The sequence below is a fragment of the Corythoichthys intestinalis genome, chromosome 11, assembly GCF_030265065.1.
Source record: "Corythoichthys intestinalis isolate RoL2023-P3 chromosome 11, ASM3026506v1, whole genome shotgun sequence".
In the NCBI taxonomy this organism is placed as follows: domain Eukaryota; kingdom Metazoa; phylum Chordata; class Actinopteri; order Syngnathiformes; family Syngnathidae; genus Corythoichthys; species Corythoichthys intestinalis.
Window position 1 is genome coordinate 9355957 of NC_080405.1, and position 14989 is coordinate 9370945.

General features: G+C 39.2%; 1 protein-coding gene across 9 annotated transcripts in view; it reads right to left on the reverse strand.

Moving 5' to 3' along the window:
* Positions 1 to 14989, reverse strand: part of ndst1a (N-deacetylase/N-sulfotransferase (heparan glucosaminyl) 1a) — a 143343-nt gene that overhangs the window by 61429 nt on the left and 66925 nt on the right. For 4 of the 9 annotated variants that reach the window (XM_057850242.1, XM_057850244.1, XM_057850248.1 and 1 more), the window contains exon 2: positions 9576 to 9668. The exons of the other annotated variants lie outside the window; for them this stretch is intronic. The gene's annotated coding sequence lies outside the window, so the exon portion shown is untranslated. The remainder of the gene's footprint in view (positions 1 to 9575; positions 9669 to 14989) is intronic. 9 annotated transcript variants of the gene reach the window in all.

Consider the following 14989-nt stretch of genomic DNA (forward strand, 5'->3'; position numbering starts at 1 on the left):
GTTAAAATTTCTCCCGTTATTCCATAATTTCCCTTTTGTCTACTTTCCATGTGAAGGTTTTAAAACTATTTTAAAGATTCAAGTCAATATTTTACCGATTTAGGAGTATTTTAGATAAAAAGTTAATTAGGTTCGCTTGGAAGGTTCGCTACAACAGCCTTGCAGGCAGGGAAGTGTACTGCTTTAAGATGGCGGCCGTTTACTAACGCCCGCATCTAGCTTTCTGTAGATGTGCTGCTAACGCTACCGAATCTATATTGCATCTAGTCCTATATAAAATGATATCTACCGTAACATTATGTGGATGTACTTTGTAGCAGCTGTCAGCAGCAGTCAGGTATGTTATTGTGGTTTTTTTTATCTCTGAGCTAGAGCCGTGAGTCGAGCATTGGCATTACCCGAGCGGCCGTGTAATGAGAAGCATGATGTTTAGCTACTCTCGCTCCGTTCCTCATTGCGTCCCGAAGACCGCGCGGCGTGCTGAGTGTGTTTTACTTCCGCTTTACTTACATATTTCAATAGTCGGAATTTGGATGTTTGTGAATCGTTCTCGAATCTTCCACGGCCGAATCTAAGAATCGGAAATTTTGCACACCTCCAGTAAGGTAGGGATTGAAACACACCACAAGGTGTCAATGGTGAGTTATAAAGTAATTAATGATCTAGCTAAGGCAAAGTCTGAGTAAGTTTCATGTGTATTTTGCAGTTATTTTGATTGGGAATGCCAGTCCTCTTTGCAATGAGCGCTTTTCTTTTTGTGAACATTTTTTTGAGAGATAGGAATATTATTTTTTTTGTGCTTTCACTAAATGACACTGTAGCGACTTAACTGTTCCCCCCAAATGCATGATGGAAAGTTGGGCAACCATGACTGTCAGTGGTGGCTGCAAATGGTATACAGTATGTTCTGTGTCGTGTTCAATTAAGCGTGTTAAGAAAAAGTTCGTACTGTAGCGACGAAGATTAAAGCAATAAAAGGCACGGTCCAATGAACGCTTCTGTCCACTCGCATTTCTCTGCCTTTTCCCTCTCAGTGTGTTAAAACGGCGTCATTGTAAACTGTGAGGCAACGCATGAACGGGTCATTCCGTGCATGCGGTAATTGTGTCAAATATTTTAACGTGATTAATTCATAGAATTAATTACCGCCCGTTAACTTGATAAATGTGACAGCACTTATTTATTTTCACAAACCGTTTGTGGCTTCTAGGTAGGTTTTAATTGAAAATAATTTACTGCTTTTTCTGCTAGGTGTATTATCATCACAAAGTGGGCGTTGTCCTGATGTCTACAATATGTGCTCATCTCTCTAAGTTCATTTGAAATTGTTGGAAACCTTTACTTTTGGACTTTAATTTTTTAATATTACAAACGAAAATATTTTGAGTAACTGTCGACTAAAAGTAGATCAAATTAGTAAGAGATTTTGGCGACTAAAACGAGAACATTTTGAAATTACTAAAATATGACTACGACTAATAAGTATTCTTGTTCAAAAGACTAAGACAAAAATTAAACGGGCTGACAAAAACAACACTGGTGTGCAACCTAGCTTGAAGCACATCCTAACACTGGTGAGGATAGAGGGTAGGGGGGCAGCACATCTCACATGAGTGACACGATACAAACACTGCTAAGATGCAGGCCGACATACTCCATGTACAGTATGAATATGGCACATATTGTGAATCTATGACAGAAAATATGTCGCATTTCCGTCTCGTCACATGAAAACTGGCATTCATCTTGTTGAGTTTTAGTCTCACAAGACACGTTTTTAGCTCGGCATCGTCATGAAAAAATTGTTTGTCAACGAAGTATTTTCATTACTATCATCTTTGACGAAAACAACAATGGCTGGAACTTTCATATCCATTTTGATGAAAGCTTAATTAAAAAGTGATTCATGGTAAAACCCTGACAGACACACATAACAGCACTCAGCACAATGTGGCCCATCAGCAAGAATCAATGCTTTGATTTTGCACACACTGAATGGAGTAAAACACCCCCCAGATTATAACAGAAATCTATATCTTGGTATTGGTATCTATCTTTTTACACAGCCTATTGGATAGGGGACATGGAGCCAACAGTTTTTATTTAAAGTGACCAAGGTCAACCTCCACGTTCTTCCTTCCCTCAAGCCTTGCAGCTAAGCTCAATACCACGTCTGCATCTGATGTGGGGAAATTTGATTGCACTTGTAGAGAGATGATTGCTCTCCAAGTGCAATAACACATCCTCACTTCAGGTGAAGTTGAAAATTCTCCACCGTAAAATAAACAATGCTGTGAAAGGAGTTATTTAGAGTAAGTTGGGCTCTAGAGTGCAAACCTATTTGGTTGCGAGTATGAACCAAAGCTCAAAGTTAAGTGCTTCCCGATTGCCCGGGGAACGGACGAAGAAACACTCCCGGGCAAGCGTCCTTTTTATGAGTACATGCTTAATTTGGGTAAAGCAATGGGGACAAAACGTTCCGTGCATGAACCAGCAGTGACTCAATTTGTTATTTGAATGGGAGTCAAAAAGCAATCGGTGGATCCAGTGTTATTTTCGTCAAAGATGAATATGACGAAAATATTTTGTCGACGAACAATTTTTTCATGATGATGACGAGACAATAACCATAATCGTGTCTTGGGAGACTAAAACATAACACGAATGCCAGTTTTCGTCTGGCGAGACGAAAATGCGCCTTAGTTTCCGTCACATGTTCTCAAAGTGTGACATTTTATATGTCGTTAACTTGCATCATAGCCAGGGGTGCACATAAGTACATACTACTACTTACTGGACGTAGACAAACATGCCGGCCCTCAACGGCTTCCATACGCTTTTGCGTACCGATGGCTGACCACTGTATTTGCGGCGGACACGAGAAAATAACTTCTCAAAATGTCGAAGAGGCAGGCCACACTGAGTAATTACTGCCGTGTTCCCCCACCCCCGTCAAAAGACAGACAGACGACAGAGACGTCACTGGAGCTACCGAAAAAAAGGACTTTTGCTGAAAAGTGGCTACAGGAGGTACCATGGCTAGTAGCAAATGATGCTCGCACGGAAATGCGGTACAAAATGTGGTGGGGTGGGGTGGGGTGGGGTTGAGTCCCGGTGTGCATACTTAATTGAAAATAATGTGCCGTTTTCCTGCTGAGTGCATTATCATGTGATTTGTATTAGAGCAGGGCGGTAAACCGAAAATTTACCGTTACCAAAATTCTTCACGATGACCGACGTAATTTTGACCATGTCGGTAAATTCGGTAATTTAATAAAAGAAGAAAATATAGTCTTTTCATCCCGCTTTGACTCTGTGTTGTTCGGCTATGTTCATTCCCCTTTAAGAAAGCAGACAGTGTGCTTACGTTTGGAGTCACATGGTTGTCAGGAAGCCAATCAAACAGAAGCCCGGTAGGCTAACGCTAGCAGCTAACGCTAACGGCTAACGCTACAAGTAAACGGGATGAAGTTGGGCTTAAGTTAGCTTCGCCAAACTTTCACCCGACATTAAGTAAACTTTTGACGGGTTCCAGATAGGGATGGAAAAACCGAGGCTTTCTGAAACAATGAACCACTTTTAAGACAATTGTCCTAAATTGAATCACTGTTTGACACACTGCAAGAGCCCCATCTACTGGATAAACAGTGCACGTTTCTTTTTAAAAGTAAAGTTGACAAATTGCCTCAGCATTACATATCTTCAATAGAATTAAGTGGATGTCGTCTATTTCAACCAGGAGATCGTGTCGTTATTAAGTGTGATTTACACAATTAAAGTTGACCTCTTTAAGCCTGTGTCATTGCTTTTGTCTGTGAAGATGTGTTCAAAGCAGTATTTGTAATACACGACAGTGCTAGTCTTGTAAGTGGCTCGTCCTAGATGACGGGGAGTAACTATGTATTGTTTATTTTTTGTAAAAATTACAGTACAGTAAGCACAGTGCTTGGGAACAGGAATATTATTTATTGCATACTGTAAGGATTTCCAAAATCATAAGATGTAAATAATTGACCCGAATAAAAGAAAGGAAAGGTTCGTGAAACATTTTATTTTTTAATTAAGTATAATTTCTGGGGGGCGGGTGGATGTGTCGTATTTGTATCTATTCTAAATATCTAAACGTATGCCACTATCTAGTGTATAACAATGCGGAATGAATTTAATGAAATTCAAGTGATGATATTTTTCAAGTCTTTCAAGCTGTTATAAATGTTCACACAAGAATTCTTATTGTTTACAAGATTTTTTTTTAAATACTTAATGTTTAGACTGCATGTGCAATTGTTAAATTGAAAGCTGGTAAATAAATTTAATGAGAAACTTAATTTGTATTCCATGCATTGATTCAAATTTTCAAATTATATAACAGTTTGCTTGGGCGAATTTATCGTCATTTATCGTTATCGAGGTAAATCTGCTCAATTTATCGTGATACGTACTTAAGGCCATATCGCCCAGCCCTAATTTGTATAGTGGGGCTAATAAGTCTTAAGTCAACCACCAATTGTGCAAGTTCTCCGACTTGAAAAGATTAGAGAGGCCTGTAATTGTCAACATGGGTAAACCTCAACCATGAGAGACAGAATGTGGGGGAAAAAAACAGAAAATTACATTGTTTGATTTTTAAAGAATTTATTTCCAAATTAGAGTGGGAAAAAAGTATTTGGTCACCTACAAACAAGCAAGATTTCTGGCTCTTTGAGAGGTCTAACGAGGCTCCACTCGTTACCTGTATTAATGGCACCTGATTTAACTTATTGGTATAAAAGACACCTGTCCACAACCTCAGTCAGTCACACTCCACTATGGCCAAGACCAAAGAGCTATCGAAGGACACCAGAGACAAAATTGTAGACCTGCACCAGGCTGGGAAGAATGAATCTGCAATAGGTAAAACGCTTGGTGTAAAGAAATCAACTGTGGGAGCAATTATTAGAAAATGGAAGACATACAAGACCACTGATAATCTCCCTCGATCTAGGGCTCCATGCAAGATCTCACCCCGTGGCGTCAAAATGATAACAAGAACGGTGAGCAAAAATCCCAGAACCACACGGGAGGACCTAGTGAATGACCTACAGAGAGCTGGGACCACAGTAACAAAGGCTACGATCAGTAACACAATGTGCTGCCAGGAACTCAAATCCTGCACTGCAAGACGTGTACCCCTGCTGAAGAAAGTACACATCCAGGCCTGTCTGCGGTTCGCTAGAGAGCATTTGGATGATCCAGAAGAGGACTGGGAGAATGTGTTATGGTCAGATGAAACCAAAATAGAACTTTTTGGTAGAAACACAGGTTCTCGTGTTTGGAGAAGAAAGAATACTGAATTGCATCCGAAGAACACCATACCCACTGTGAAGCATGGAAACATCATGCTTTGGGGCTGTTTTTCTGCAAAGGGACCAGCACAACTGATCTGTGTAAAGGAAAGAATGAATGGGTCCATGTATCGAGAGATTTTGAGTGAAAATGTCCTTCCATCAGCAATGGCATTGAAGATGAGACGTGGCTGTGTCTTTCAGCATGACAATGATCCCAAACACACAGCCAGGGCAACAAAGGAGTGGCTTCGTAAGAAGCATTTCAAGGTCCTGGAGTGGCCTAGCCAGTCTCCAGATCTCAACCCCATAGAAAATCTGTGGAGGGAGTTGAAAGTCTGTGTTGCCCAACGACTGCCCCAAAATATCACTGCTCTAGAGGAGATCTGCATGGAGGAATGGGCCAAAATACCAGCAACAGTGTGTGAAAAGCTTGTGATGAGTTACAGAAAACGTTTGGCCTCCGTTATTGCCAACAAAGGTTACATAACAAAGTATTGGGATGAATGTTTGGTATTGCTACAATATGTGCTCGTCTGTCAATGTAGGCACTTGTGAAAACCCGCCCCTTCGCGACAAAATGGCATCCCCGGATTTTTCACCTTTTTGTGATTCCTGCCCCGCGTGCCTTCTTGTGGCAAGCCTTAAAACTATTGTCACAGAAACTTTATCGTTTGCTCCAAATTCAAGGTCAGCGTCTTGTTTTCAAGCTGACTATATGGCGGATCCACCAATGCCAATTTCTAGAACAATGAGGTTGGTTAAGGTCACTTATTATTGATTTGAATAATGAGGACATTTTCAAGTGATAATGGACAATGTTAAGTTATATTTAGATTTGATTTTTACCTGCTATGTTTTATATTACTTGTATATGAAATGAAATGAATATGTATATGGAACTTGCTATGATGACGCCTTATAGTGCCAGGTCTGGCCGTATTGGTAAATAGTAGTGATGCACGATAATACATTTTTCAACCGATATCGATAACCGATAATTACCTGCCCCTTCCACCCGATAACCGATAATGTCACGCCGATAATACTATTCAAATATGTATGTAAAATTTTAAAGTATACAAAGATAAATGTTACTGTGCAAAAATGTAATGTAGTGCTATTTTTTTTCCACATCAAATGTGAACAAGTAGTAAATTCCAACAATTAAACAATGGCAATGACATTGTGTAATGGTAAGCTTTTGGCAACAATTACTTAAGGAGTTAACACCCAAGTTGCAGAAAAATGCCTTTAAAAGTAAGCCATTCCTAACATATATCACATTACTACACTGCAAAAACACCTTAAAACTAGCAGAATTGGACAAAACTGTTGATTGCGCACATTTGGAGGCTAAATCAAGTATATAATTATCGGATTACATTATCGGTTGAATTTCGTTTTATCTGGATTATCTGTGTGACGTCATAATTGCCATTATCGGCCGATAATTATCGGTGACCGATATTATCGTGCATCTCTAGTAAATAGTAATAATTTTTAAGCAGTAAATTGGCATGTTCCCTATTGTTGTCAGAGGCAGAATGTATCAAGTGTGTATTTTGTAAAAGTAGGTCATTTTATTGGTCAAAAGTCAGTCATTGTAAGGTAACAGGTTAAGAAATATGCAATTATTTTTCAGGAAAACAATATGAATGTCAAGATGGTTTGACTTTTTTAAATTTATTTTTGGAAGAAACTTTCAAATTTTGCAGACGGAAATATTGAGTAAACGTCGACTAAAATTAGACGAGGCAAAACACATTTTGAAATGACTAAAATGTGACTAAGACTAATAAGTATTATCGTCCAAAAGACAGACGAAAATTAAAAGGGCTGCCAAATACAAAACTGGGTGGATCCAAAACAAGATTATTGAATTTACAATGCATATTTCCCAATTCAGAGCGATATTTCAGTACTGACCTTCAGACTACGACGGTCATGACCGATAGCTACAGTGGCGGGAGTGAAGTGAAGAAAGGGCCATGTGAAGTAACATGAGATTGGGAATATTTCTCTGAAGAAACAAAAGCTTGTGTAACTCTTATCTGACAAGTATACACCAACCCGATTAGGCCAATACACAACAAATGTCTGTATCACTACACCAAAAACGTAATGCAAAAATGTAGAAGAAAAACAGATGAGAACATTCGTATTTTATGCTGGCCAGTACACATATCCATAAGTTGAAGAGCGGCCAAAAGGTGCAACAAAGACTAGAGTGTTTAAGCTGCCAAAGAGCGTCAATGTCTTAAATCATGCATAAAGAAGAGACAGATGGAGGATAATGCGCATCAGCAAGCCACGATTTTTGTTCTCAAAAGATGCAAAGAGAGCTCATCTTCAAAATGAGCCCTGTAATAGTACACCTGGACTGACAGTTTCCATAAGTAGAGGCCTCAAATAGTGATCTACAATGACAACGCGGGGGTAAATGAAGAATATGAATTGGCGGGTGCAGGGGGTTGGGGTTGAGAAAACATGTTGGCACAACCTCATCAAGTAAAATACATAAATGCCCTCAAGGCTTTGAAGGGAGGGGGTGATAGGGAAATGCTGGCACACAGAAGCAGGTGATGGCAGAAAGGATAGACAAATGACTTCATTAAATGAGAGGCCACTCAAACCTGCACCCCCAACTCATGGGAAGTAGGCCAGAGCTACACAGCTAGATTAATGAGAGGGGATGAGGAACAGGGAGATGAAGTCTGCTCCTCATCTGTAACAACTCTCAGGCTAAATAATGCTAGGTTTGGCCATATGTAGCCTCATGCAGTCTGCACCCCTGCCACCTGCTTCCGTGTCCTTCCTGACAATTCTGTTTGCACTTCTGTCAGTGTAAAGGATGCCAAGAATGCCAGGCCATGAGATGAGTCAATGCATTAATACAGTCGTGCATAGTCCGGGTAGTTGGTTGATGCAACTAACACACACACACACACACACACAAAATAATAATCAAAGGATTGCTTCTAATCTCCTTCGGATCAAAATTGCCCACTTGCTTCCCGTTTTATCCAAGCAAACCTGATCCAGTCCTCCAACAGACAAAATAAAATGAACTACCATATCCATTCTCCACATGACATGGCAACCACCCATGGCAACACTGGAGTTATGTGGGGTTCAGAGGCAACGACAATTGGAGGGTAGTCGTGCGCAGAACAGGCTTGTTTTGATGCTTATCCACCAACGACTTAAACACACAAATAACCACTTGAAGACCTAGAGTCAGAATAAGCTCATGATTTGTTTGCAAGTCCTTCTAAACAGATACAACAACACAAAAGTGTGCAAAAGGGTCAAGGTTAAATAGGTAACAATCGTGTGAACTGTAATCAGTAATCCTGTTAATCTTGACACGGTAAACGGTAACTAATGTGTGTATGCCAGGTTTGTAATGACACGAGTTGCCTTGAAAGGATTAACATACAAAGAAATAGAGGAAACGAATGTGATGTGGGGGCACAGCGGTCTAGATACAGGAACATCCATCACTAATACTAAAAGTAATAGCAATAATTGTGAATTAGTATTCCGCCTCATACACTTTCTTTGAAGGGATCGATTTTAAGCACATCTGCAGCAAAAACTGTCTGCTGCCTTGAAAAAAGACATTTTTAAAGGTTAATAATCACTTGCTTTTTTGCTGTAAACCATCCCTGGCATTCATCAATATAGAATCAGTTTTGGAAGTTCCATTTCATGTTGTGCATTCATTGGGACTGCTGTGATTAAAGGCTTAGGGCTGTGAAATAGTGTGGAACACGGCAACAAACTACCACTCCAGCTTCCTACACCTGTTTGACAATCTGAATGCACAAGTCAATAGCTTCAGTTAAGAGGCAATATTTACGCCTTTGCTTCTTTTGGAATGAACCTACAATCAGAACCCCATCAAAACAAGAGCTATACCCATCATAGTCATTTTATTTGAGCGATTATAGACAAACCTGGGCAAGACAACACACTATTCTCTGGAAAGAAGGAGCACAGCCAAAATGCATATTAGATTGAATCCTGTCAGATACCATTATTGTGAAAGTCATCCAAAAGGAAACATAACCATATGAGACTCTGCTATCATGACGCGTTTATAATTTCACTTTGTGGCAATAATTGGTACCAGAATGAAAACCAAAGATCTGATCTCAGAATGATTCATCTTTAGATCGATGATCTCAAGTAGAAGACACAGGGACGGGTTATCTGGGAATAGCATGGGAGTGTAAAATGGATTACCTCACAGTGGGGAAAGCTGAGTGGATGAGCTTTGGGGTTGATGGGAACACTGCAGTGAGGTAGCACGGTAGGTGTCATTTGGGACTGTTGGAGCTGAGAGGTGAAATAAAGAGATTTGTCAATGGTATTACTCCCATGGGCTGCAGGTGAAGTGGTGAGCAGAAGCCAATCAACCATCAGTCTTCAATAGCCTTGATCACCTTGGTGCATTATATAAAATATACCGGCTTTTCCGCACTATAAGGCGCACCTAAAAGCCTTCCATTTTCTCAAAAGCTGACAGTGCGCCTTTAGTGTAGCTTCATCTGGTGAATGCATAAAGCCACTACAAATAAAACAACCACCACAACAGAGTGACACAAAAACAATTTTTTACACCATTGAAGAAACAATTATGGAATTTTCATTTTAAAATGTCCTTTAAATGGCTTCTGCATGAATGCATTCTTGAAATCTGCTGCTGACCACTTTGAAAAACAAAAAATTCAGTATTGAAATGAAATTCAGTATTCAAGCTTAGGTGAGGAATCAATGAGGAATCTCAACAGCAGATTTCAAGAATGCATTCGTACAGGACGGCGCCATTTAAAGAACGTCAGTTTGTAAAGAGTGAAAATGCCATCACTGTCTCTTAATTGGCATGTTTGAAGGTTTCAATTACTATAAATAAAACAGATTTTCTTCCATCACTCTTGGTATATTGGATTGTTAAAAAGCACCCGTTTTTTGGGTCACCCTGTATATGGATCAATACTGGTTACTCATGGCATGACATTCCCTTTAGTGCAGCTCCATCTAGTGGATGCATAACACAACCCCAACTACTACTACTACTACTACTACAACAACAACTACTACGACTACAACTACTAATACAAATAATAATAATAAGTTTTATAATGTGGTGCACCCTATACAGTATATGAAAAAACAGTTTTGAAATAGGCCATTCGTTGAATGTGCTTCTTGTACTCCGGTGCGCCTTATAGTGCAGAAAATACAGTACTACACATTAGAGATCGAGCAACATGTGTTTTTCAGGACGAATACCGATTATTAGTAGTTAGCAGGGCCGATAACCTATTTTTGGAGCAGATAGTCATTTGCAGTAAAAGTGTAAAAATTGAATAATGCAAACACTGAACTTCATTGAAATGCCTAAAGCATGTTTATTGAATCACACAAATAGAAAATAATAGCTAATAATAGGGAGTAGCATGGTTCAGAGGTAGTCGTTGCCCAAACCAGAGGTTGTGGGTTCGATTCACCGCCCTGATGACCTCGTCTAAGTATCCTTCCGCACGATACTAAATCCCACATTGCTCCTGGTGCTACGTAACGAGTAGGCAGATGAGGATATAGTGTGAAGCGATTTGAGGGCCTTAAAAAGGTAGAAACATGCAATACAAGTGTAACTCCATTTACCATTACCATTTAACCAATCAGAGGAACGGGTGAATGCTAGTGCAGGAGACAGCAGGCAGGAGAGAGAGGTGCACCCTCATCCGAGCTGAAATACCCTACTGAATTTTCGGACTATAAACCGCTATTTTTTTCCTTCATTTTGAATCCTGTGTCTTATCGTCCAGTGCAGCTTATTTGTCGATTTATTTGGGTTAATAGGTACTACTTTTTTTGACAGTTGCGTCATAAGACTTTCATGATTATGACATGTTAATCGATTCTTAGATTATTCGCAAGTCGGCCGTGGAAGATTCGAGAACAATTCACAAACATCCAAATTCCCACTAATGAATTATACCAGGTAAAGCGGAAGTAAAACACGCAATGAGAAACGGACCAAGAGTAAATATCATGTTCAACTCATGCCGCTAGATAAAAAAAAAAACAATAATACCTGACTGTGGTCAACAGCTGCAACAAACAACGCCCAGTTGCTAGTTGCTACAAACATACAGCCACATACGGCTACGGTAGATATCACATATATGTAGAACTAGATGCGAAATTACAGACGAGCGCGGTGTTAGAACATGTATAGAGAACTAGTTGTGAAATGACAGAATTGCCGGCGTGGGTAAACAGCCGCCATCTGAAAGCAGTAGACTTCTTTAGAAGGCTCTGTTGTAGCGAACCTAATTAACTTTTTATCTAAAATACTCCTAAATCGGCAAAATCTTGACTTGAATATCTTTAAATAAACAGTTTTAAAAAACTTGGACATGTCGAAAGTAGACTGAAGGGAACTAATGCAATAACGGGAGCAATTTTAGCAACTTGATTCACAACATTAAATTAATTGAATGTAGTTTAAAGCTGCTGATCCAGAATGGGGATTTGAGTATTTTATTTACTGTTTTTAACTGTTAACTTGGTACTGAAATACTACTTTGGTTTAGCCTGAGACGATTTTTGAACAATTTATAATCAAATTGGAGCCTCTGAATCGTAATCGAATCGTTAGGTGCCCAGGTGCCCCAAGATTCCCACCTCAAGACATGACACTAACATGGGCATTCCTGAATGCTTATGACATATGTCATTAAGTGTCATCCAGCAAATTATGTCACTAACTCCATTTATGTCCAGCTTGGATCTTTTACATCCATTCAAAAGTGAGATAATTTGCCGGAGAACACTAAATGACATCTGTTATAAGCATTTATAAATGCTAATAACGGTCTCCTGTCATATTTATGATTTTGTCTTATGGCGCCACTGTCAAAGAAAGTGTTACCAAATACCATAACTAGCAATTAATGAAACAAATGAAACAGTAACTGAAGAAATAATTGGCTCAGAACATGAATTTTGATTGTTATTTACATCTGCAGTGCAGCAACGCATGCTAGGATGCATGTTGGACAACAACAGTGTTGACAGCAGGTGGCAGTCGAGGTTGACTGTCCCCCAAGGGAGCAGTGATGGCCAAATGAAGCTTCTTGAAGCAATGAAGCCTCGCAGCCAATTGGCTCAAAGCTTCATGTTAGTTAATTTGGTCTTATGACTGTCAAATGATGCCGCTGTGAAATGACGTATTATCTTTTGGTGTAAATGTACCATAATACGGTTAGAACAGCTATGGCTTACAGTCCATAGTGGCTTATCTATGAACAAATGTCGTTTTCGTGTCAAGTTTGGTGGGTGGCGGCTAGGAGCGGGAACCTCTTGGTACCTCACGATACGATTAGCGGTGCGAAGCTCACGATAACGAACTGACGATACGGCGATACAACGATTATCGATACATTGTAGAATAAGAGTGTGACAATATCTCGATACAGCGATATATCGCGATATGTTGCAACCCGATGGGTTATCGATATGCTCCCGCCAAGAATCGATACTTTTATTTAACATATTGGCCATACAATGGAGTATGGATGCTGTAAACTGCTCAATGTGTGTTGAGCAATTCCTTGGCGGTCCACTAGGGGCGCTCGGGAGTAGCGGTGAGGGTAAAGTGCGCACAAGTTGTCTAGAGAAGGAGAGGAAGCTCCAAGTGGGTTGAAAAAATAAAGCTCCGTGAGAACGGTGGAGGAAAAAATGAGAAAAATATTGCTACAAATCACAAATGGGGACACACTTTAGATTTTACACCAACAAGAAAGGAAGTAAGGTGAACAAGGACTTTGCTGTATGCAAGAATTGTCTAAGAAAAATAAGTTTCACTGGGAGCTGGTGACGTAGTGGACACCGGAGTTTGTGAGCTTCGCTTTCGTCACTTGAGGTAAGAAAGTTTTGCAATGTAATTGACTTTTTAATTTACATGTATTATTTTGGTGACATTTGGTGTTGAATGATATAAAATAAACCAGGACCCTAAACTGGATGAAAATGAATATCGAACAAGCCCACATGAATTTACCGATTTATTTGAGAACCAATTTCCATCTAGTTTACTACACAAACTGTTATTACTGTCATTTTGATACAATAAGCTATAAAAATGGTTTGAATAGGTTCCAAGATATATAAAGTGATGTGCATGATAATTAATGTAGCCTACATATTAAAAATAGGTAATTATTGAATTTTTAATTTCTATACATTCAATTCATATTTTTTTTAATTCAATACTTCCAACACAAAAAAATCAGGATTTCAACTCAAACGCTATGAAGTAGCTAATATTTTTTGTTTTATTTTGTTGTTTTTAAGCTGAGGAAGACTGTGACTGAGCAAGTCTGACATCTTAAATGCTGAAGCAGATAGCGGAAGTGCTCAAACCAAGCAACAAAGGTCATATACGAAGAAAAGACCCACCAATTTTATCATTGCCCCACTCCAAGCTCAACTGCTGACACCTACGGCACTTTTTATTTATTTATTTATTTAAAGATTTAAAACTTTAAAGAAATTAAGGGTGCCATTCATCATGATCTCTCTTCCTCTATATGTGCAGGGGCACAATTTGCAGTAGATTTATATTTTACAGCAATGTTGCGCAGAAAAGGTGTCACTGTTTAATAAATGACTTAAACAGTATTTTTTCTATTTTTAAATATCTTTTTTTTTTTTTTTTTTTCCGTTTCAATAGTTGTATCGTAGAATGTCATGTATCCAATTTCTGACCAATATATCGATAATCGCTGTATCGTGATATAATCGTTATCGTGAGCCTTGTATCGCGAATCGTATCGTATCGTGAGGTGCCCTGAGGTTCCCACTCCTATTGTAGAATATCCTAGAATGATTTTCTGACCAAACAGCTAATAAACAGAAAAACAAGCTTCTACTGTGAATTGAAATGAGTTTGTCAATAGTACACATCCAATCCATTTGAATTTCAAACTGATTGAACGTCTATGGCCGGTAGTGGCAACCAATGTTCGGCAACGAGGTAATTTTGGGCCATTTAAGGACATTTACCTGTTGATTTTCAGTTACTTCCTGTTGATTTGGCGTTACAGAACAGGAAGTGACCTGGGAATCAGCCAAATGAATAGGCAGTGATGCAACAGGAAATGAACCGTAAATGCCCTAAAATGAACAGCAAGTGACCTGTAAATGCCCTAAAAATCAGACAGAATGACTGAATGCTCTGGTTTCGAATGAACAAACGTTCCTAGTCTAAATGGATTGGGCGTCGAGCACCGTCAATGCAGCCTTAGAGTTAACTGAGACACTATTATGGTGGAAGATTTTGGTAGCAACTTATTGGTTAAATTTTTGACATTGACACTGTAGGAGCCTAAATAATGGTTTAGTTTATCATTCTTGTTAATTGTGAACAATTCATTTCGATTCTATGGAACTAGTTTGTGACGTCACGTTTGAAGATGTATGCAGAAGTAGCTGTGTGTGCGACAGTTGCGTTAAGGCATGAGCCAGAGAGCCACAGTTTTTGGACCTCTCTTTCTACTCTATCGATCTCTTTGTTTTTGGATTTAACTATCAAATGGATTATTTTTCATTTCCTCATTTCCCACTCATTTGCTCTTTTGTTTGCG